General features: G+C 45.0%; 1 protein-coding gene across 11 annotated transcripts in view; it reads right to left on the reverse strand.

The window, feature by feature from the left end:
• Nucleotides 1-21929, reverse strand: part of nudE (Nuclear distribution protein nudE) — a 253723-nt gene extending 231794 nt beyond the window's left edge. For 5 of the 11 annotated variants that reach the window (XM_075883369.1, XM_075883365.1, XM_075883358.1 and 2 more), the window contains exon 1: nt 21766-21927. The gene's annotated coding sequence lies outside the window, so the exon portion shown is untranslated. Of the gene's footprint in view, nt 1-5147; nt 5272-10765; nt 10944-21765 lie in introns of those variants that run through there. The other 6 variants (XM_075883359.1, XM_075883360.1, XM_075883362.1 and 3 more) reach the window with 6 other exon arrangements.
• Nucleotides 21930-24028: the final 2099 nt, after the last annotated feature.

Consider the following 24028-nt stretch of genomic DNA (forward strand, 5'->3'; position numbering starts at 1 on the left):
TCACATAGGCGCGAGTGGGGCAAGATGGGTTAATGGGTCGTCGAAGCCGTCGTATTTTGTACTCAAATTCCTTTTTACAGGCCCTCTGTGTATAGAGTGCCTTGTTTTGTTTGGCTCGGCAATTCATCTAGGCAGACACCATTGTGCGTAGGCCGGTCTACTCGGGAGGCTTTCAACTTATTGGCGCCCAGTCTGCAAGACGCTGTCCTGTAGACGTTCCAAGAAGCAGTCGGGTCTCAACGAAAGCTTCGCGAGCAAGCCTTTTGTTGAACGGGCTCGAACAGCGGGGGGGACGGCGCCACTGTGGGGGGTCTCATTAGGTCAACCTCTCGACTCGGCTATTGCCATCTACGCGAGGCCATCGCAAAGCACCGTCAGTCTGAAAACGTGGGAAGACGTCGAAGGAGCCGTTCTCAGGGATCGAGCATTTGTACTGCCTCAAGCTGAAAGCAGCATGGACCGCTGCTGACGTTCAGGTTAGCAGCCATCTCCCCAGAGGAGCTAAACCTTCCCTCTTCGGGCTCTACCTCATCGCCCTGTGGCGCCTTCAAGGCGGGGGCCGGGTGCGTCATTGTGCGGTGCACTCGTGCTCCCATTGAACCATTGAGACTTCGTCACCTGATTTGTGGCAAGAGTACTCACCGCCTTCTTCGGATCTTGGTGTAAAGGAGACGGCGGGCTATAAAAGCCTAAGCATTTTGTAAAATGGTCGCTGAATTTTGAGCTGAATTGTGTGCTGAATCATGCACTGAATCTCTGTTGTACATAATGCGGGATCTTCTGGATCCCTGTACAGTTCCTATCTTTCATTTATCATGTAAATAAACCTTCGTTCTACCTATCTTAACGCGTTCTCTCACTGGCGAAGATCGGCTATGCGGACGACGGCGGGAAACCAACTACCGTAAAGATGCCCATCGTCGTACCTACCATCGACCTCCTCCTACCCTTCACAACTGGTGGCAGAGGTGAGATTTCATCATCAACTTCCTCACCTTTACATCCTTCGGCTGTTTCGCTCGGTGGACGGCCCTTGGCAATATGTAGAGAGCATGTAGTCGTAGGCTTGTGAGTTGCTCGAATGTCTTTCTTTCCTGTACGGAGTTCCTTAAATTGCGTTTGCTTTTTATTTGTTTCAATGTGTATGCCACTACTTGTACTTGTGTCTCTTCACTAGGGCATTATTGGCCGACTAGACGAATCTCGGGAGGGGGGGGGGGACCCCTTTGGGCCCCCCCTTACCTACGTGCCCGATTGTTACTAATTGAGTGTTCTCACTTAAGGAGTATATAACTTACACCGTGGTTTAAGGTTAATGTCTCAAAAGCAAGTTCCGCTTGCTTTGGAGACATTAGTGCACTTGCGATAATTTTTAGGCTGGTCGGCATTTTGGCGTAGTATGGTGCAAAAATGGGGAATAGTGTCCGATTGGCACAACTGTTCCACCCCTGTTTTGCGCCATGGCAGAGCGTAAAGTAAGATTCATCTCGGACAAACTTTTTATGCTATAAACATTTTCTGATTCTGAGACATTATAGGCTAACATTGCTCCACATTAATTGTAGAATGTAAATCAAGAAAGTGTATCTATCAAGAAAGTGCACATAAGACATTTTAGTGAACAAATAAAATTTTAATTTGAAAATTCTTAGAATTTTCAGTCTATACTAATTGCTTCCTTTAGGTTCATAATAATTCTACAGGCGATATAAAATTTTAAAGGAGATACTTCTGCCCTTTACATGATAAGAATATCTGGGTAAAATTTCATAATGGTCTGGCTATAAGAAGAACGAAAAACATGAAAACATGATGTCTAGACTCAATAAGTTGCCCAAAAATGGATCATTAGAAAAATGCATTTCAAAAGTATAAGTGAAAGCTCATCTATGCGGAAAAGAAATGTTTAAAATGATTTATGCCATCACGACAGCTTGGCAATCATGGTTATTTTGAGCATGTGGCTTTAGTGAAATGCTGATGCGAAATGCAATGGGAAGCAGCCAGGTGACAATTTTCAGCAGACTCTAGACAATTAGTTGTTTTCAGTTCTCAGTAGTCTACTTGTGCTCTTTAAGGAAACAGTGTATGTATTTTACAATAAAGTTTATGGATATTTTTCTCCATAACCGTAAGGGTACTCCCCCCTCCAGTAACTATTTTACTTTTATTGTAGTAAAAAACCAGCAAATTATGTGAGGCTTTTCCCTCTCAGAAATCTAAATATATTTTCTTGTGGCATTGTGCTACAAACGAGTGGTAGCCTTCTTTTTCATTTTTAACCTTTCCGCCACCTTGCAGGTTTTTCCAGAACTCACTTGTAATAATTTTGATTGTATGCCATTCCTGTTTACTGAAGCAGATTTAGCACTGAAAATTGTAACACTAATTTTTTATAATTTTTTTACTTCAGGTACTTAATTACCACTTAGTCATAGCTATTAGATGTGTTGAAGAAGTACACGTTCTCATACAACAATAATTCCGCTTTAGCAGATTTTCTGCTATTTTATCCAAATATTGGCCGAAATCTATTATTTTAAATAATATGGTTGGTGAGATAAAGGAGCATAAGTACAAAAAAAAGCATGTTTTGAGATAAACACATTTAAGGTTAAAATAAATGTGCATCATTTCAACAGTACAATGTAATTAAAGCTAATTGATGAAGCCCGTTGAATAGGCACCAGCCAGGTGCTCATCACCAATATCATTTTTTTCTTTTCGTGTTTAAACATCTTGCCTGGCATGCAAAGTACTGTCGACACAGGTGCGTAGTCCCTACACTGTGCAGTGTCCTGGCGAAACTACAAAAGAGTTGAGCACATTTACGCGAGCTATAGTGCCATAAGTAAAAGTGAGCACAGCATCAAGAATGGATATTTTTATTGTCTGTGTCTGAGGAAAACATTTTTTCGGAGTGAGCTCCCCCACATGACAGTTCAACGATTTGTTAGGGTTTCAAGTAGGCTCGTGCGAAGAGTGAATTTTAGGTTCAAAGCTAATAGTGATTTTGGTAAAACAACTTCAAATCGAATTTGAATAGTATATTTGACATATAACAAAATGGGCATACATATGATCAAACTAACCTGCAGTATAATTCTTTAAAAATGAAATAATGCCTTTATGATAATGCCTTTCTTTTTGTTCAGAGGAAGTCAAAACAAATTTGAGTAGTAGCAGGATTTGACTTTTGGTGGATGTAAGTGATAATCTTAAAATACATTCCATATTAAAATTTATTATACTTGGAGCATATAAGCCGGCATAACAAGCTTTTATACTTGAAAAAAATGATGAATTCATTTGAGGGTAACATGTTCATTTTAAAGTGCCCTGCAAAACCTCTTCAAGTAGCCTTGGAGCCACTAAAAAACTTATTGCCTCACAAACACACCGATGGAAAACTTTTAGCGGAGGTACTAAGATTTGTCGCATGTTGGAATATCTTTCTCTTTTCTGTCGTCCCGACAAAAGTGCTGGAAGCTAAGCAGAAAGGGATAGCATGGGCAAAGAAGATACATCACGTGTGCCTCGTGACTTTGAGCACTCTTTTTTTTTTTTTTTCGAATATGCAGCTTTCCAGTGCGATTGCGCACATACGCATGGACAGGTCGCGGCTTCCCCCGGCGGCCACAGTGACTACTGAGTGCACTATCAATGGCTGTGACGAGTGATTGCTGAGCTTGTAGCGTAATTTCCTGAGAGAAGAGAGCAATCTGTAGCCGACTTCGAGCATTTATTGTGAATTGCAGGCCACGTGCTGCGCTATAATATGTGGCTCCTGTGTTCTCAGTAGCCTCAACTACCGATCGGCAGCGTTTTCTCACCATTTTCAGAAAGTGTTGCAGGGCCCCTTTAAATTTGAAGTGATGCTTCGCAGCAGAGCGTATTTCTCTTGAATGAATGCTTTCATAGCTTAGAACTCCACACTGCAGTGAAAACACCTTTACAGGGGGCTACATGCGGACTAATATAAATTTATTTGTTCACTGTGGATCAATAATTTAAATTTAAATCACAGCAAATTTAAATTTAAATACTCTACTATTCCTTCAAATATTGAAAGCACTTGAATATTTGCAAAAGCTTAGTTCTGAATTTTCCCAAGGAGGAACTTAAGAAATTTCTGGATGAGCTAGTTCCGGATAATTTGGGTTAACAGCTGAATAGATGTTGGAAGGTGTTATTTGTGAATGAATGATTGCCCATTCGAATAGGCTTTACACCAAGTTTCGGCGTCCTTCGGGCAAAGGCTGTGGGATGGATTGGTATCCTTTGATGCCATGTGAAAATATGTGGCCCGAGTTTTTTGCATGTCCTCCAAACTGGCTCTACTTCTTTGAATGGCTGAATGATAATATTTTTGGTGCTTGCCAATGATGACACCACTAAGACGTCCACGGGAAGATACAGATGTTCCAACAGGCAGCTTGATGCCTCAGCTTTTTTTTCATTTTCGCAGTTCTGGGCCCATTTGTTTCTGAATGCGCCAAATACCCTCCAGATTACAAACTCTAACTTTTCCGTACGGCTATGATGCTTGAACTGCAAGAAATCCCTTGCTATGCAAGAAGGGTGGCATGGCATGCCACTGCACAAGTTTTGAAATACAGTATGTCATCTTTAGAAAAAAACATCTTCCTCACACAAACTACTGATTCTGGTTCAGAAAAGGCTGCAGCTTTCAAGTAATGCAAAAAGAAAAAAATTCTCTAATATTGTTGCTTATTCTGTCCCCTTAAGAAAGTGGCCAACAGGGCAGGCGTTATGGCGTTGCTCTCTGCCAGATATAAGCTCGGTAGCGTATGTCAGCAGGTATATCAAGAAATAGAGACCAAAAAAAAACTGTTGCGAGAAGCATTGGCCGAAGTTTGTTGATTTCTGTGATGACATTGCGTATAATATTCCCCTTTCCTGTGACTCGATATTATGTTGGACAAACAGGGCGGTGTGCTTATGACATGCAAATCGAGTCTATAAAAATACTTGATATAGTCAACTGTCTCTTCACTGTAATAACTGCAGCTACCAGTCAATGTTTAAAAATTCAACTTTCTAGTCAAAATACTGCAATGAATGCGTGCGTCTCCTTTCCGCAGGAGCTGACATTTCTGCCCCAATGAGCACTTTTGTTGCTTGACCTTCTTTACTTGTTTGCTTTCTTGCTTTTCTGCTTCCTTGTGAATGTGGTGGAGGATCTGCAGACTGTTAGTCAGCCCCGTGGCCAGTGCCTTTCCTTGGTACCCTCATTCAGCGCTGTTTATCCTAGAGGAGATAATGTGCAACAGTTTCAGCAGAGAACAGTCCACTCAGGACAGGCAGTAACTGCAGAGCCCAACAGTGAGGTGAGTAGACAAATAAAAATGGGGTACACAGATTATGAATGGTACTTCCACTTGCGAGAAAAACGTATAGCAGCTGCATCCTGCCCGTGCTTATCTACAGAACAGAAACCTGGACGCTCACAAGGAGGGTTCAATTGAGGAAGATGCAGCAACCAATGAAATGATAGGTGCAAATTTGAAGGAGTGGTGACAAAATTTTGCATATTGTTTTTGCTGTTGAAAAGAGTAGTTAACGACCCACATATGACGGCTGCAAAGCCTGTTGGCTCGAGTACACCCCAATGACTACTTATTCTGAAAGGGTTAAATACCACCCAGTTGCACTTCTAGATTCACAGAGTGCCAAACGAGGTGAGATCTAGAGTGCTTTTTTTGTTAAACATGGCTAGCTACCCGAGTACAACAACAACAAAAAAGAAACATGAGCACATGAGCCCTGCGCCAACACCCTCTAAAAGTTCTTCAAGCCTATTCACGTCCTATTCCCCCCCCCCTTGTGCTACACGTCACGCCAACAGTCCAGTCAATGCGTGTGTGCTTCAATTTGTGTTCCTCGTGCCGTGTGTTCTTGCTCAATTTTTTGTGTCATTGTGCATTCTTTTTTGGGCATACACCTGTTAATAAACGATGCGACATTTTGCGTGAAATGCATAGCATCGCGACAACTGCAAGTTCGTGCAACATGGGCCTGTGTTGTGTTCCTGGGTGCCCCAGGAACTATGGCAATGGGCCAAAAGTGCACATGTATTGATTCCCAAGTGATAACGCGCAGAAACAAGCGTGCCTTTGAGCTATTCCTCGGAAGGATTTCACGCCTAGAGTGCATTCCAAGGTAAAAAATCGTAACATTGCTTTATCGGGCGTGTGAACCTTCATTCTTAGCTGCAACAGCTGTAATTGTCGAAAAAGAATACTCTTTTCGTACATAATGAGAGAACTTCATAGCACTGCACTCAAAAAGAAAAAAGAAAGAAAGCTGTGTTTGATTGCTACGCTACGCTTATCACTAAGGCTTTTTTTTTTTTTTTAGGGGTGAACCTTTTTATGCCATGGGTCCTACATCCCATGTCATCGTAGTATCCACCTTTCGCTTAGTCCTTAGGATGTCCACTGGATGGCGGTACTTGTATATGATGAATATGTGATGACATGATGCAAGATGGTGGTACTTGGGGTGTTCACTAGATGGATGGACAGACAGACGCACGGACGGATGAAAGGACAGAGTACAGACGGATGCACGGACGGAAGCATGAACGGGTTGACAGACACTTCGCCCCACTCATCATCATTCACTCCGTGGATATGCTGTGATTTTGTTTCTTTTTTGAATGACCTCGTGCATATACCACAGTTAAATAATTATGAAGGAACAGATATCTACGCGTTCGCGTTGTGTGTTCAATAATTCGTGCATTTATAACAGCACCCCCCCTTTTTTTTTCGTGCGTGCAGGTTTAAAGGGACCCACAACCAATATTTATGGTGCCGGTTTCCTTGAGTGCAACAGAAAGCTTACCGATCAGAGCTCGTAATCACAGAATGGTAATATGGGAAACACCGTAGAACATTTATAATCAGAATTTTTCGATTTGCGGCGATTATGCTGTCTTAAGAAGACATGCTGCAAACAATGAATGTGATCACGATAGCGATTTTACGTCAGTGTAACACAGCACTAAGGAAAAGTGAAGTTCTAAATACAAACACGTAATGTTGTGTTTGTCAAGCCTGCACTCCCGCGATGACTGCTTCCTAGCATGCTAAATTATATTACAAGAGTTACAGCACTTTCCCGGGCTTCTTATACATGTACTTTCGGCCATGCACAGAAAGTTTTTTTCACTCTAGCCAAGTCGAGCCAAGCCAAGTCTTTGAAAATAAAACTGCATGTTTACACGTGATTGACCATTCCCGCATAGTAGTTCACATGCGGCCGTAGTTGGTCGGCTTCGATATGTCATCGCTTGACAACTCGAGCAAGTTAGAGGAACGAATTTCGGCTCGCATGCGAGCGCAAAATTAGGACATCTATCAAGTAGCACCAGAGCGACAGACTTGAACAGACTACTGTGGCAGCGACAGATCCGACGCAGCGTCATCATCACCACCACCAGCAGCACGCATGAAGTGGTAGCGATTCTCCGCCGAAAAGTAGGTGGGGGGCATTTGGATGACAGTGATCGCATTCACAGGCTCGCTTGCTTCTTTCAACATGCCCGACGCGACGAGAATCGAGCTACTCTGGAAACGCCGTGCAGCCGCCTGCATGCGCAAATACACCTGTTCCCCTGCAGAGGCCACGAAAGCGCCACTTTTCATGCTCTACTTCTTTTACCTTGTAAGCGACGTAAAACAAACGAAATTCAACAGCATCATACATGTTTGAAATTTGAGCCCTTATTCCGGTGAGCTTTAAATAATCACAGCAAGGTTATTAGGACTTTATATTTGTGGTTCACAACTCTTGCCCTAGAAGGGCGACATGCCGGTTTTGATTACTTTTGGACGCGATTTAAAAATATAAATGCTACTCAGATCACGAAAAGTATGCTGGTACATGTCACCAAAATTCACGCTGTTTTTCTTTCCACCGGTATCTAGTCAACCGTTTTCGCCAGTTGTGGGTACCTTTAATTAAAGCTTATCATAAGCTTCAATTAAAGTCGAGACGCTCATGTGGATTAGAATAAAACTATTCTGTAGAGAGGAGCGTTAATTCGTCCATCAGAGCAGACACTTCCTGCTGTGGTACCACTTCTGGCACTTCTTGTGACAAATTCCTGAGTGCCACAAAGGCGCTCTCCTCCTTGACAGCACTTGGATGAATGCTCTTGAGGTCAAAGGGCAGCCTTGAAAGTAGATACTTCGCAACCTGAATGTAAAAGCTAAGTGCACCTATTCTAAACATCTTCTCCTCAGGCGTGAAAAAATTAATGGAATTTTCAGTGTCTGCACCGATTTAAACTACCTGCTTCCAATCAGAGCACTCTACATTAAGGGATTGAAGTTCCACTTCTGTGAAGTCCCTGTATGCATTGATCAGTAGGAAACGTCCCAGAATTCTTTTCACAAGCTTCACCATTTCTTCATACAATATATAGAGGAGTGGCTCCCGTCATTGAAATAACGTCAAGAACTCAACAAACACATCTGCGACATTTTGAAGAAAGATTGCCTTGGGAAGTAGATCCTTTTTCATTAGATGTTCTTTCAGACGTCTATAAATATTGCCACCTGCTGGACTTTTTTGTTAGGCACCCAGAACTGTTTCCTTGACAGCTTCATGTTGCTGGATAAATCGTTCCAAAGCTGAACTCAGCGTCAGCCATCGCGAGCTCACATGCCCCAGAAGGACATTTTCAGGCAAGCCTAGGAATCTCTGTGTTGCCTTCAGCGTAGCACTTTGTACGGCTGAATTTTCGAAAAAGTGATATATGTCAAGCAAAATTGTTTCTACAGTATGACCGAATGCTTCAAGACCTTTTGCAAATGCATTATGCACCTTGTGCAAACTACATTCACCAATGTCCAGCAAAGCTGGATTCACATCTTCTTTCAAACATTTTTTCAAACTTTGCATGACGTTGGGCCCGTCACTATAAAAGCAGAGCATGTTCCTTGCAGGCAAATCTTGCAGGGCTTCTTTAACATGTGCCAGCAAGATTTCTGTTGCAGAGCCCAAGTGATAAGAGTGCAAATGCTCAACAACAACACGCTTCTGTGTATCAGACAAATATCTAGCCATCACGTCCAGCTGTTGGCAGCGTTGCTCTGGGAGCGAAGTTTCGTCGATCTGAATTGTGTAATATGTGCGTGGCCTGATTGATTGATTTGTGGGGTTTAACGTCCCAAAACCACCATATGATTATGAGAGACGCCGTAGTGGAGGGCTCCGGTTTTTTCGACCACCTGGGGTTCTTTAACGTGCACCTAAATCTGAGCACACGGGCCTACAGCATTTCCACCTCCATCGGAAATGCAGCCGCCGCAGCCGGGATTTGAACCCGCGATGTGCGTGGCCTGTTCAGTTCATCTGTGACTGCCTTCGTAAAATATGGACCTAGGCCATCTGAAATTATGTATGATAGCTTCTTCCTACCACACTGGAATTCCTTGGCTATTTTAGAGTCTGGAAACGATGCCATCATCTTCGTTGCTGCATCCCAGTATGTATAAGGGATCCCAGGCATCGCCACTCTAAGTGCAAAATAAGTATCTGCTCGAGCAGCAGGGTCTGCCTTCGAAAGTCTTGGCCCAGTTGCAAAGCCTGATTCCAGCTGAACTTGCTTAGTAGCAGGCTTCTTTAGAACACCAGAAGCATCTCTATGTTGAGTGCACAACTCAACGTGACTCTTCTTGGCAGCATGACGCTTGACAGCCGCCACACCATGTTGTGCACAGTTTATGATAGTGTTGCAGATGGTGCAGAACGCTTCCTCTTGTTTTATCCCTTGTCTGCGCCAAACAGAGATGACGTCACCGTTGGAATCAATCTCATTGAGCACTTGGTTATTAAACTTGCTTTGACGACCTGAAAGAAAATGTTGCCCTGATTACACAAACTTCTGATAATACAACTTAAACACAAACTTGGATATCTATTTTTGCAAATGCACGATAAATTGAGGCAGACTATAGCACAAAGAATAATTGAAGTAGGCATCGCAAAGCGCGGTAATATCATTATACAATGCTATGATTATATAAAAATCCACGGCGACAGGCGCGCTGTTAATTTTCACAACCACGTTTCATATGCTACCGACCAATTTTAAAAAATCCAAAATTCGATATATTATGAGTTCAGTCAGTACAGATAAGTGCGATATGGCCCAGATCAAGATTACACGATAATAACTTCATGCGCACATCAATACATAACATGTGGCTGCTGATGCCGCACGGTCACTTCGTACGAACTACTACCGCTACTGTGCTGAACCGTGCTGCGTGGAGACAGTTACAAAACGTAAACAAACAATGTAAAATAATGAGCTGTCATCCTGCAATACAAGTCTCCACGAATAACTTGCTAATAAATGCACCTATTGGCACTCGTGCCTTTTATATTATTGTTCACGTCAGTTCAGAGCTAATAATATGCGATATAAAAACAGGGCTTAAATACATGTCAAACAAAAAAAAAAAAGACGAGCCCCTCGAAAAATCCAGTGCTTTCAGGGGCTACTGATGTCATAGCAGGAGACATCCAAAGCAAATGCGCCCAAAAACAGCACGAAATGTGCGTCAAAAATGCGACAATAAACAGTAGGTTTAACAGCACAATAACATCAAGGTTTTTACAAAGAATTACAATCGGAGGCTCAAACACTTCAACTTTACCTTTTCAAGCATTATATCCACATCAGCCAACACAAAACAGGTGTCAACGACATATGTCACAGACTTACCTTTCTTCGTAAAAGCCATTTCGCTGCCTGCCGGAACGGCCAATGTACCCAGCACGTGTGATTGGTGCGACGTTCTCTGGCCACTAGCCAACGCTTCGCACACGGCTAGCAGTGGCTGAAGATAGGCTTGGCTGCTACTTCGGCACTGTTTCGGTTTCGAAACCATTGGCCGTGGAGGCGAGCGTCACAAAACGTTGGCCTCATCGCAGGCTTGGCACAATATACGCGAAAAACAGCCATTTGGCGCAGTTTGGCGCAGCACTTCCATCACTGGCTTATGTGGTGTTGTATAGTTTCTTTTAGCGAGAGTAAAATTACATGCAGAACACTTCACTTGTGTCTGAGAGAGCTTCTCAAAGACATGACCTCTGCACCCATCAAAAAGAGGCTAAGAGAGGGCATCTGCAATGACTGTGGCAGCCAGCACAAACTCACAATGGTTGTTTACCAGAAAGCCGAAGGTGCATTATGTGTGCGGTGCCACGACAGGCACTGTGAGATTGATGTTCTAAGGTGTGTTATGAACCCATAATTTGTAAGGGAGGTGTGTGTCTCTACACAAATCTATCCCACAAGTTATCTCGCATGCTCTGTCATTACTCTTGTAAGGGAGAAGAAAAGGAAGTCAGGGAACAAGCAGGTCTTAAGCTCAGGACATCTTAGTATCTTAAGGGACAACAAGAGAGGGTCAGGGAACGGGCAGATGCTAAGCTCAGGACATCTTAGTTGAAGTCACGAAGAAGACTTGCCCATGGCAGACGAGATCACCAGACTAAATTACAAGACAAGGCAAGGGGGAGACAGAAAGGTGGGTAGGATTAAGAAGTTTGTGGGCTGCAACAAGCACAGGACCGGGTTTCGTCATGGGAGAGGCCCTGCAGTCATGATGATGACCAAGAAAGGCCCCATATTAATTTGGAATACTCAGACTAATCTTATTGACCATATACTGGCAAGAATTTATATTTTTGGCATTGCATTGTGAATACATCTGCTAAGAGGCCATAGAGCATTTTGATATTACGGGTTTAACGTTCCGAAACCATCATATGATTATGAGAGATGCTGTAGTGGAAGGCTCCGGAAATTTTGACCACGTGGGATTCTTTAACGTCCACTCGAATCTGAGCACACGGGCCTACAGCATTTTCACCTTCATTGAAAATGCAGCCGCCACAGCCAGGATTCCATCTCGCAATGTGCGGGTCAGCAGCCAAGTACCTTAGCCACTAGACCACTGCGGTGAGGTGCCACAGAGCATTTTGAGACCTGGCATGTACAAAACCGTAAGTTTCTCAGAAAATTACCTAATTTGTTAAGGGTATTTTTCTAAATGCAAATTTCTCAGGGATCGTCATTGCAGCGCTAGGAATGATGGTATGTGTAGAGTGTACTAGAAAGATTGAGCGGCGCGGTCTCCTACTGGCAGCCATGCTTTCAAACTACGCTCCACACACGGACAATTGATGCGAGGGCTCTGCGGTCGATGCGGTTTGCGAAATGCCGAGGCGCGTGCGGTTGGATGCATGGTAACTGTGGTAGCAACTGAGCGGGAGACTTCACAGCTCAGTGTTATTCCTGTTTGCCGAGCACTGCCAGTATGCCGAAGAACTGCCCCGTCGTGGTGGTCTAGTGGCCAAGGTACTCGGCTGCTGATCCGCAGGTCGGGGGATTGAATCCCGGCTGCGGCGGCTGCATTTCCTACGGAGGCGGAAATGTCGTAGGCCCCTGTGCTCATATTTGGGTGCACGTTAAAGAACCCCAGGTGGTCAAAATTTCCCGAGCCCTCCACTACACATCTCTCATAATCAGATCGTGATTTCGGACGTTAAATCCCACAAGTCAATCAATCAATGCTGAATAACCGTCATCCACACTGCTATGCTCCTGGCTGCCACACTGGTTATTCGGGCGCCAAAGTGATGCAGAAAGTGTACTTGTTCAGCGTCCCGTAAAACGAAGACCGTAAAAAGGTCAAGAAGAGGAACTTGCATCGCAGCGACAAGCCATTGGATGACAAACAAGCAGTTTGTTAGCTGCATTGCGAGGAGATATTCTACGTGACTACACCCATGTTATGAACGGGGAAGAAGTCAGAATACCACGCGGAGTCCCAGCGTTCACGTGTGATGCAGTCCCAAGAATACTTTTGAATGCGCCGACGTACTTGACCACCTTGAAACACGAACAGGAAAAGTACGTTCGGACAGAGCAGTCCTTTTTGAGCTCAGCACAACACAGGAAGTCGCCTTTCAGATCTTTCTCAAGGGGAAACTGCTGTCTGAGCAAGCTGTGACGACAGTAAAGCAAGCCGAAGAGGCTCTACTTCCTGCCGAATGTTTAATTACGTGTCCTGGTGCCATGCCTGCGCCTGCACTTGTCACAAATGACATGACAAAATCGCTTCTGATTAAGGCAGACATCAAAAGAGAACTATTTAAAAAAATGTGTGGCCACATCAACAGCATGTAATAATAGATTTCCGGGCGTGAGTGTGCTGGCACGCCACATGGACAAGTTAACTCGTGGAATAGCTGAAGCGTATTTTATTAGAAAACATGGTGACGGATGCGTGAGCCAACCTTCGGTGGCCTTGCATGACAAAGACTTCGCACTTTTAGATAAGGGTTAGCCATTTTATCATTGTACCTTCTTTTTGTCAGACCATTCCCCAGAATATGTCAAGTTGCTCACGTTTGCTGTTAAAAGATTGCCTGTTCTATATATCATCATGTGTGCTGCAAATAATAAAATTCAGTTGGTAGTCGGCGCTCGTGTTGTCCTCTTTGCTTTCCGTGCCTCGCCTTTCGTCTGTTTTTTCTAGCACCTTCGTGCTCGCGCTGCAGCCCTTACTACCATGAATTCAAACCAACTAGTTCAAATAGCCATTCTACTTCAAAGCATGTAATACCTACGTTGCTGTTGGCATCGTTACGCAAATGTAAGCAGCTGGTTAAATAAATCATGCGACTGTCTAACATGTCTGCACGTACAACACTGGTATATGTTATGAGACAATGTCCCACTAAAGCGGTTAGATAGGGGCCGAGGAAGACTACGTGATTTTGGTGTAGGGCACAGCTTTCGTTCTCCATCTTGGCTTATGCATTGGCGCTGTGTACATATATCTTCAAACGCCTAGTTTCCCGTGTGCCTTCACGTAACATTTTGGTGGAAGGTGCTGGGTTACAACGCACAACGGAGTTACGCAGCAGACGCCTAGTCGCTGCTCCCAACATGTCCCACGACAGCGACGCTTCGTCAACTGTCGCGCCCAATGCACCAACGGCGCAGACCTCCTCTGTCTTTCTCGTGGCAGCTCCACCCCGCGATTCTGGCAACTTTTCGGGAATGGACAGCGAGGACGTGGATTAGTGGCTCAAATTTTACGAGCTCGTCAGCGAAAATCACAGGAGGGACCCAACCTCGATGCTGGCAAACATCACCTTTTATTTGCAAGGAACGGCCAAGGCGTGGTTTAATAATGTGGACGCAATCACGAGCTGGGACGTATGCAAGACCAAGTTACGTGAGTTGTTTGGTCAATCTGCCGGCTGCAAGCAGGCCGCTAGGAAAGAACTTGGCCCACGTGTTCAGACGTCCACAAAGTCTTACCTAGCGTATATACAAGACGTGCTGACCCTTTGCCGTAAAGTTGACCGAATCATGGCTGAAGCCGACAAGGTAGCACACGTGCTCAAGGGCATCGCAGACGATGCATTTAATCTCCTTGTGTGCAAAGGCTGTTTGTTCCACCATGCAAGATGTTATCTTGAAGTGCCAAGGCTTTCAAGAGGCTAAAAGCCGTCGCATTGCCCACCACTTTACACGCCTTCCCAACACTGCTGCAACGTCAACTTGCGAAGATCTCCGTATAGTGACCCAGCCCAATTCACACTCTGGTGACATCACGAGAGTCGTACGCTGCGAAATCGAGGCCATATCACCCGCACCCTTGAGAGCACTAGCACCGACTGGTCCTCAGCCGACTATATCACTAATACAGACCGTTGTTCGCCAAGAACTAGCCAACGAGGGTATTCACACAGTCTGTTCTGTGCACCGCCCCGATGCTGTCAGTTGTTCGTCTACCTCCAGCCACCCACCGCATTATCACCGCCCCGCTCCACGTAACCGTGACCCAAATGCGTGGAAGACGCCTGACGACAGGCCAATTTGCTTTCGATGTGAACGGGTCGGACACATTGTCCGTCATTGCCGAAGCATGTAGACCTCGCCGTATCGGGCAAACTCGAGCTCCCCAACCTCCACTCACCAGCGTATCTCTATGGCCAGGAACCACCACAGCGTGATGGCTCAGCTAATTACGACCCGACCACTACAACTACTGCCCAGTACAGTCGCTCACCTCCGCTGCCACCTCATTCCCTGGCCCCATCCTCTGCCCGGCGGTTTTCTTCGGAAAACTAACTGCAGCTCCTGGAGGTGACGCTGCTGATACGACTTGCTCTCCGATTCCTCTGTTGACGTTCCCGACCAATCAGAAGGTCGACGTTGAAGTGGACGATTTATCTGTTAAAGCCTTGGTAGACACCGGCGCTCATATTTCTGTGATGAGCCTACACATTACTGCCCGCTTAAAGAAAGTCCTTACTCCAGCCCCTTCACGCAGTGTTCATGTTGCTGATGGTGGTACGGCTTCTGTTATGGCGTCTGTACTGCACGCGTTACTATCGCAGGCCGTCAAACTTCAGTTCTCTTCACTGTTCTCTTTCACTGCACCGATAATGTGATCCTCGGTCTTGACTTTTTGTCTACTCATTCCGCCCTCATCAACTGTTCAGCTGTGCAACTTAACCTACTGTATCTAATTAATCTGACCAGTCCAACCCAAGCTTGAATGTGCACTGCTGAACATGTCCGTTTGTCACCCCAAACTGTGACCTACTTCACCGTAACGCCCTCACCCCCTGTATCCGGTGGCGACTATGTGCTCGCACTCATCACATCCATTCTCTCTCTCGACTCACAGTATTACCTTACCACACACTGTTATTCAGTTACGGGCAATTCGCCTGCATTCCTGTGCTCAACTTTGCTCTGTGTCCACAAGTGCTCCTGTGTGGAATTGCCCTCGCCATGCTGACTCCCTCTGACGAATGCATCTCAGCTCTGTCTCTGAACGATGCTGGACACTGCAGCAACACGCATGCTCGATCTTCGCAAGCAAGCCCGTCTGCTGATGTTAAAAAAATGATCGTGTCAGACCTTTTGCCGCAATAACCTGACGCACTCCTTCACGTCCTTGAGTCATACTGGGACTTATTTGACTTTTGTGATCATCCGCTAGGTCAAACCACTGCTGTAAAGCACCGCATTGACACCGGCGATGCCTCCCCTATCCATCGGCGGCCATACCGCGTATCTGCAACCGAGCGTCACAGAATTCAAGCAGAAGTCCACAAAATGCTCAACGGAGACATAATTGAGCCATGATGTAGTCCATGGACTGTTCAAAATGCCAACCAGAGACATAATTGAGCCATGATGTAGTCCACGGGCTTCCCCTTGTAGTTCTTGTCAAAAAGAAGGTCAACAATTGGTGTTTCTGTCTTAACTACCGACATCTGAACAAGATCACTAAAAAATATGTCTACCTGCTACTGCGCATAGACGACGCCCTGGATTGTCTTCACGGCGCTAAGTAATTTTCTTCTATTGATCTAAGATCAGGGTACTGGCAAATTGCTGTCAACGACATGGACCGTGAAAAGACCGCATTTGTCACGCCTGATAGTCTTTACCAGTTTAAGGTCATGCCCTTCGAGTTATGCAATGCTCCGGCCACCTTCGAGCAGATAATGAACTCTCTTTTACATGGGTTCAAATGGTCAATTTGTCTATGTTACCTTGACGACGTTATTGTCTTTTCTCGGACCTTTTCTCGAGACCCACCTCGACTGCCTATCCTCAATACTGGCTGTTTTTCGCAATGCCAGTCTCTAACTGAACTTGTCAAGAGTGCCACTTCGGATGCCAGCAACTAACCATATTGGGCCACCTTGTCGACTCCCCTGGTCTGTACGTCCTGATCACGATAAAGTGCGAGCTGTGCGAAACTTCCCCATTTCGACCCGCACTAAGGAAGTCCGCAGCTTTCTCGGTCTGTGCTCGTACTTTCGACATTTTGTGAACAACTTTGTAGAAGTAGCCTGTCCCCTCACAAACTTACTGAAAAGAGATGTCTCATTCACATGAGGTGCTGCGCAGGTTACGGCACTCTCTACACTTATTACATTGCTAACAGAACCACCTGTTCTGGCTCATTTTGACGTTGCTGCCCCTACAGAAGTCCACACCGATGCCAGTGGCCACGGAATTGGTGCTGTTTTGATGCAGCATCAAAGCGGCTGCGCCTGCGTTATCGCATATGCCAGCAGTCTCGTCTCGCAAGCGGAAAGGAAGTACTCGATCACCGAAAGGGAATGCATTACTCTCATTTGGGCGGTAGCAAAATTTCGGCCCCATTTACATGGTTGACATTTCACCTTCACAACCGATCACCACACACTTTGCTGGCTCGAATCCTTGAAGGACCCCACTGGGCGCCTTGGTCGATGGGCACTACGACTCCAAGGGTATAACTACTCGGTGTCTTACAAATCTGGCCGTTTACACCATGATGCTGACTGCTTATCTCAGAATCCAGTGGACCCACTTGAGGTGTTCGATGAAGGGTCATGTGTGCTGTCTCCGCTTTAAGCAACATCCTTGAGGAACAGCGCCGAGATCCTGTCTTAGGTAACATTATCGAGAAGGTTTATTCTGCGGCACCCGACCCATCTACTCGATTGTTCGCGCTCAAGGATGGCACATTGTACCGTTACAACATCCACCCTGATAGACACGAACTGCTCCTTGTGGTACCTTCTCGTTTACGTGCGAGCGTGATCGGCCAGCTCCACGACGCTCCCACTGCCGCTCAACTCGGACGTATGACCATGTACAGCGTCGATTTTACTGGCCCAGTCTTTATCGCTTGGTCCACAGCTACGTTGCCCCAAGCAACTAGTGTCAACGTCGAAAAAAACCTATGAGTCCTGCCGGGTTCCTCCAACCGCTTGTCATTCCCTTCTTTCAACTTGGTCTTGACCTCCTAAGCCCTTTCCCTGTGTCCATTTCTGGGAATAAGTGAATAGCTGTCGCGACAGATCACACAACTTGCTACGCCATTGCACGAGCTCTACCAACCAGCTGTGCCACGGACATTACTGATTTTCTCCTGCACGACGTCATACTTCATCATGGCGCCCCACGCCAACTCCTGAGAGATCGTGGGTGCTATTTCCTTTCCCGAGTTATCGACGACCTGCTTCGCTCCTGCGAGACAAAACAAATTTACAACAGCCTACCTTCCGCAAACTAACGGATTAACTGAACGATTCAGCCAGACTAACTGATATGCTCGCTATATACGTATCGTTTCAACCACTAGGACTGGGACCTTGCATTGCCCTTCGCTACGTTTGCCTATAATTTTTCACGCCATGATGCAACTGGTTTCCCCCTTTCTATCTCGTGTTTGGTGGGCATCCAACTTTACCGTTTGACACCATCCTTCCGACAGCCGTCGACTCGACGACCGAATACACCCGCGATGCTATCACCAGAGCTCGCAATGCACAATAAGTTGCCCGTCAGCGCCTTTTAGCATCGCAAGATCAGCAGCGAAAGCTTTACAACTCCCATCATCTCCAAGTTTCCTTTACTCCGGTTTCTCTTGTGCTATTGTGGACTCCAACTAGGCGCATTAGACCTTCTGAAAAACTGCTTTCCCGCTACTCGGGACCGTACTGCGTATTGCGGCGAGTGACAGATGTGACCTACAAGATAGAACCGCTCGAGTCTTCCTCCTCCTCCCCTTCACTGTCTACAGAAATTGTTCATGTATGTCGCCTTAAGCTGTACCCCTCGGCAACATCATAGAAAGCACCGAGACGGTGCTTCAGCACAGGGGTTATGTTATGAGACAATGTCCCACTAAAGGGGTTAGATAGGGGCCAAAGAAGACTACATGATTTTGGTGTATGGCACAGCTCTTGTTCTCCATCTTGGCTTGCGCATTGGCGCTGTGTAAATATATCTTTAAACGCCTAGTTTTTCGTGTGCCTTCACATAACAATATTTAGCGCAATTTCGTAATATTTTGCTTAATAAAAAAGTTACACCACAGTCACCTTCCATCTACATGCTTCACATAACATCTATTCTCATGGTACATGAGATCTGCCGATTTTTTTTTTTTTTTTTTTTTTTTTTTTTTTTTTTTGCTTGATGCAGCTGCAGACCTGCAAATCTGTTTTTGTTGTGTCCGCAGTCGCAGTCCTTTCTGTGCGATATACTTTGTGGTTATGTTACCTTGTAATATTTTTGTTTCGATAATTAATTTCTCTATTTGCAGTACAAGCGCTAGCTGCTTTCAAATAAAGATTGTCTCACCATGCTCACAATTATACATACTGCACATGTCTTTTTATTTATTTGCATACACACAGCAATCATATGAATGAGTTAACATTTTGCCTGTATGTATTAAGAACTAGAAGAAATCCAAGTAGTTAATGTTACTTGGTGGCATTAGAACATAAGTCTGATAAAGTAGCAAATACTAAATTATTCTTTAGCTTTTGAAGGAGGTTATATTGTCGGGTAAAAGCCGGGTAAGGAAAGTTATGAACGTATGTGATAGATAAGCTTTAAGAGAGAGAATAAAACATTTATTTGCGACCGAGGAAGCAGTGTCAGTGAGTGGGCTCCTTAGTCCGGGATCCCATTGGCACGGGTCGCCGTCCTCGCTCGTCTCACAAGGGCCTTTTGACGTGGCCATGACTTGACGCTTCACTGTTGTGCACATACATTACGGTGCATTTGTATTTGGACTAAAGTAACTATAGTTAGCCAAGAGATGAAATCGGAACGTAATAGGCTTTTCAGTTTCTGAGCTTCGGTTTATCTGAAGACCCAGCGACTTCAGCGGTCAGTGCATCAAGTCAAGATAATGTGCCTGCTTTTGTTGGAGTTTGTCCCTTCGGCAAGGTCCAAATATACTTGCACTTCAAAGATGCAGTCAATGTGCAAGCTTGTGTAGGAGACTACTGAAGTTGAATCAATTTATAATGACCACTTTATTGACATCGTAGCAAATGCTACAGACAAGCAGCTCTCGCAAGAATAATTTGGTCACATCTAGCTGTACATAACCTGTACTGCCACGCACACATGCATGAGCACTCTTCATATATATTTGTAAGGTGCTGGCCAGAGAACACCTATACCGGCTCTTTCGAAAAGTGCCAGTCGCCGACGAAATTTGGCATAAACGCAGCCGATAAGCGCGGCGCCACAGCAAAACTTGTCCTGCCCCACCAAGCCATTTCACTCTCAGCGCGTCCTATTATTTCCGTGCGGTGCGCCTCAGAAGTTGAGTGGCGGTTGTGCCACTCAACCTTTCTAGTACACTCTAGTATATGTGTCTGCGAGGCTTGTGTTGCCTGGTGTTGAGAAAGCCAACGGCTCAAAAGTGAATACGACAACGTAAATAAATAAAGCTTCTGTAAAACAAAACTTTTATAGGCAGATCTCATTCAGGCGAATCATATTCTAAAATAGAAGTCCACTCACCTCTACCTCATAACCCAATTGGCAAAAAAAACAAAAAAAAACTGACGATCAGCAGTGGCAAAGTGAACGCTGACTCTGTCATCAATCAGCCTGCCAAGTTTAGCATCCGTTTGTTACTCTTTATGCTTCGTAAAATTGTACATCAATGCAGAAGTCTCTAAGTTTAAATAGAATTCGTTTCTGGTAAGAAATGAATAGCTGACTACGTGCTCTTTCATCAATTAATCAACCATTTTGACGCAAGGAAGGCGTAGAAGCCTGACAAGTGTTCGAGGTGTACGGGCTCTACGTGAGCGATACAAATGCGAGTAAAGTTGCTCACACATCCCGGCGTTCCCATGTGTCCAACAGCTCGCAGCCCCACTTAGGTAAGAGTAGGAAACTATGCAAAACGTCATCAATGGCCATCTTGAATGGTAAGTAAGATGAAATAGCGATATGTGATTACATGGGATTTGAAAGAAAGGTAGTCAGTGGAATATGCACAAGACAAAACTATAGCTTTTTCTTCATAATTCACATACAGCAGTTTTTTTTTTTTTCTTTGTGTGAGTGTTGCAGCATGCGTTAAATCCTGGTGTGCATGCGCCATTGGCCACATGACACACCGGATTGTTTACAATAAGTCCGATTAAAGTAGGGCACGATGAGGAATTTCAACTTTGTTATTCAACTCCGTTATCTGCCAAAAGTCAAATGGATAGAGTGATATTATGAGGCACTGCGTTCGGGTACGGCTGACAGCACTTCGTAACAGTGTTTTCTATTTGACAAATGGGACGAAAATAACTGGGTGAGTAGTAGACTAAGGAAAGTTTTATCAATCCTTGGAAGCAGTTTAGGGCAGGAGACATTACAGAGAGCTCTGTTACCTCAGGAGCACTTTATGGTGGTAGACTTTAGTTAAACGCATTTGCCTGCTTGCTTTTATTCAAAGCACCGTGCTCAGCCGAGTGCCTCTCATGAAAGCCATTTTGGTGCCACGCGCTTGTTCTCCTCTATAGTGTCTGCTCTGTACTGCGCCCCACCTTTTGCATTCGAAATTAATATTTCCCAACTGTGGCTGTTTGCTACAATCCACTAAACCAATGGGGGCTGCGTTGGCTCTTAAGCGATATTCTACGCTCCGCTGCTTGATAGTCACTTGTCGGTCACGCATTTGTTTGTCCCATTCATTAGCCACCTCCAAGATGTTACCATGAAAGTAAGCGTAAAGGTATGGACAAACAAGGAATCAAGCAAGACGTGTTGCGCAGCCAAGGAGGGTGGCGCAACTTGTCAAACTCGGCGAATGAAACTAGCCGTAAGGTGAAGCGAATGCAAGCGACAGGACTAGGAGTAAAAAGAAACCAACACACCTGCACCACGGAAAGGAGAACGCTGCACCACGGAAAGGAAAACGGTTTTAGCTGGCCATCCGACGACTACGAAAGCTCACGAAACAAACCGATGGGATAGCATTATTTTCCACCTCCAGTAGGGTGCCCTAGCTCCAGAAACGAACAGTCACCACATTTATCATTTTAACCATCATAGATGGCACCACTTTTCAATGCAGCGACACCGCAGAAAACAACTAGTAAAGCAAATCCATATTGTCGTTTTGAAGTATACGCTAAAAAAGGGCATAAACAAAACTACATAATGTTATTTGCAGACAGTGTCGTAATAAGTATATTTCAACTTTGCGGTGTATTTTAACTTCATCTAGGGACCTTATTTTAACTATGGTTGTAGCGCCACCTAAGTAGGGGGTGTCTTCAAATAAGTTTGGCAGCTCCTGTGGCTCCAATGGTAGGTGGCTCCGTGTTTGGCAGCGTCTCAACTGGTAGGTGTTCTGTGGCATCTTCTGCACCGCGCGGCGAAGCAGCCAGCCCCACCACAGAGGCCCCACACCGAAGTGGCTTCTGCGCCGCACGAAAGGGACGTCACTACAATAATTATTACTTAAAGCTAGTTAAATGTGTAAATCATTCATGTGTAACGCGTTAAACCTACAATAATTTTACTAAAAATGTGCTTAACGAGTCAATCAACCTAGATTTGTTAATTAAACACGTATTACAAGTACTTTAAATACAAGGGGCGCTATTGGCGCTGCGGCTGCAAAAGGTAAACAGTGCGAGATGGTAGCTGCCTGCTATGTGTGTTGGTGGTGAGAAGAAGAGAGATAAAGATGCAAAGAAAGGCAGGGAGGTTAACCAGACGCACATCCGGTTTGCTACCCTGCACTGGGGAAAGGATGAAGGGGAGAAAAGACGTTGCCGTGTTGGTGGTGAAAACTCCGACCAAGTCGTGGCCTGGCCGCCCCCAAGGAGGACCAGAGACCCTGTGTCGTCGCTGCTTCATGTGATTGCTGTATGCCCAGTTGAACCTGGTGGTTGGAGCTAGCGCGGCCGTCCACCGCGCCGCAGCTTCATCTGAGTGTGTGCGCCATAGAATTTCTCAGTATGACATGCGGTATATTGTTGGACGTACTGAATTCTCTAGATTGCAATTATGCCAAGCGCGGTGATGTCAAAGGTGAAAGTGTTCTTGCTGCCGAGCTTCGCTTGTCGCAAATAGCAAGGTTCACGTGTGACTGACCGGACGCACATACATGAAACACCAGTGCGTCGCCGAAGTGTTTATACTATCGATGAAAACAACTGTGTTGTAGTGTTCATACTATAGAGTACAAGAAAAAGTGGAGTGCCCGGACCGAGCTCCGAAAAGTGAAGCCAAAAAGGGTCGATCCGATTGTGGCGCTGCGATTGGTAGTGTGTAATATATTGTTGTTTTAAGAGCCACGCACAGATCCACCGAATTGGTTGAGGGGTAGAATGCTTAATTCCCTCAAAAAAAAAAAAAAAAAAACCCAGGTTGACATCCCAGATAAAGACAATAAATTTTTCTTAAATTTTTTGCAGAGTTGTATTGGTTGTTTTTTTTTTCATCTGGCTTCAATTGCTACATATTGCTACGAAAAATCCCACTAAATATGAAGTAAAAGAATTGACAGCGAGGGTGGATAGATGTGGCTGGACCCTTTAGAACGGGCGGCGGCTAACGCCACCTAGCCGTAATAATTAGTGAACTAACCATAAGATTTATCCTTTTTTTTTCTTTAAATAGTGAGGTTGAGGATTCGTACTTTGCAGGAAAGGATTTAATTTTCACCCATGCCTTGACTATAGCCACGAATCAGATAACCTTTTTCTAGTTAAGTCTACCCGCTTAAAGTCTGTTTTGCCCTCCCAGTCCCTAAACCCCACTTTGAAAAACTCTGCGCCATCATCCTGAACTATAGGGTGAAGCCCTTTACAGAACATTATCAAGTACTTGTTCGGCAGTTTCTTCTTCCTCTCCACACGCACTGCATAATGTGTCTACCCCTTCGTATTTGGCCCGATATGTCTTGGTTCGCAGTACCCCTGTCCTGGCCTCAAACAGTAGAAAACTACCCCGAGTATTATCATAGATCATTTCCTTGGCAATCTCCTGCTTAAAAGTTTGATACATCTCTAGTGCGGACTTCTTAATCATGCCCATTCTCCACATGTCAGTCTCCGTTTCCTTCACTTTCTTCTTAACCGATAGTTCTTTTTGGTTTGGCCACATGCTGTTTTCTAAGTATTTACC

The sequence above is a fragment of the Rhipicephalus microplus genome, unplaced genomic scaffold, assembly GCF_043290135.1.
Source record: "Rhipicephalus microplus isolate Deutch F79 unplaced genomic scaffold, USDA_Rmic scaffold_16, whole genome shotgun sequence".
NCBI classification, from domain to species: Eukaryota; Metazoa; Arthropoda; class Arachnida; order Ixodida; family Ixodidae; genus Rhipicephalus; species Rhipicephalus microplus.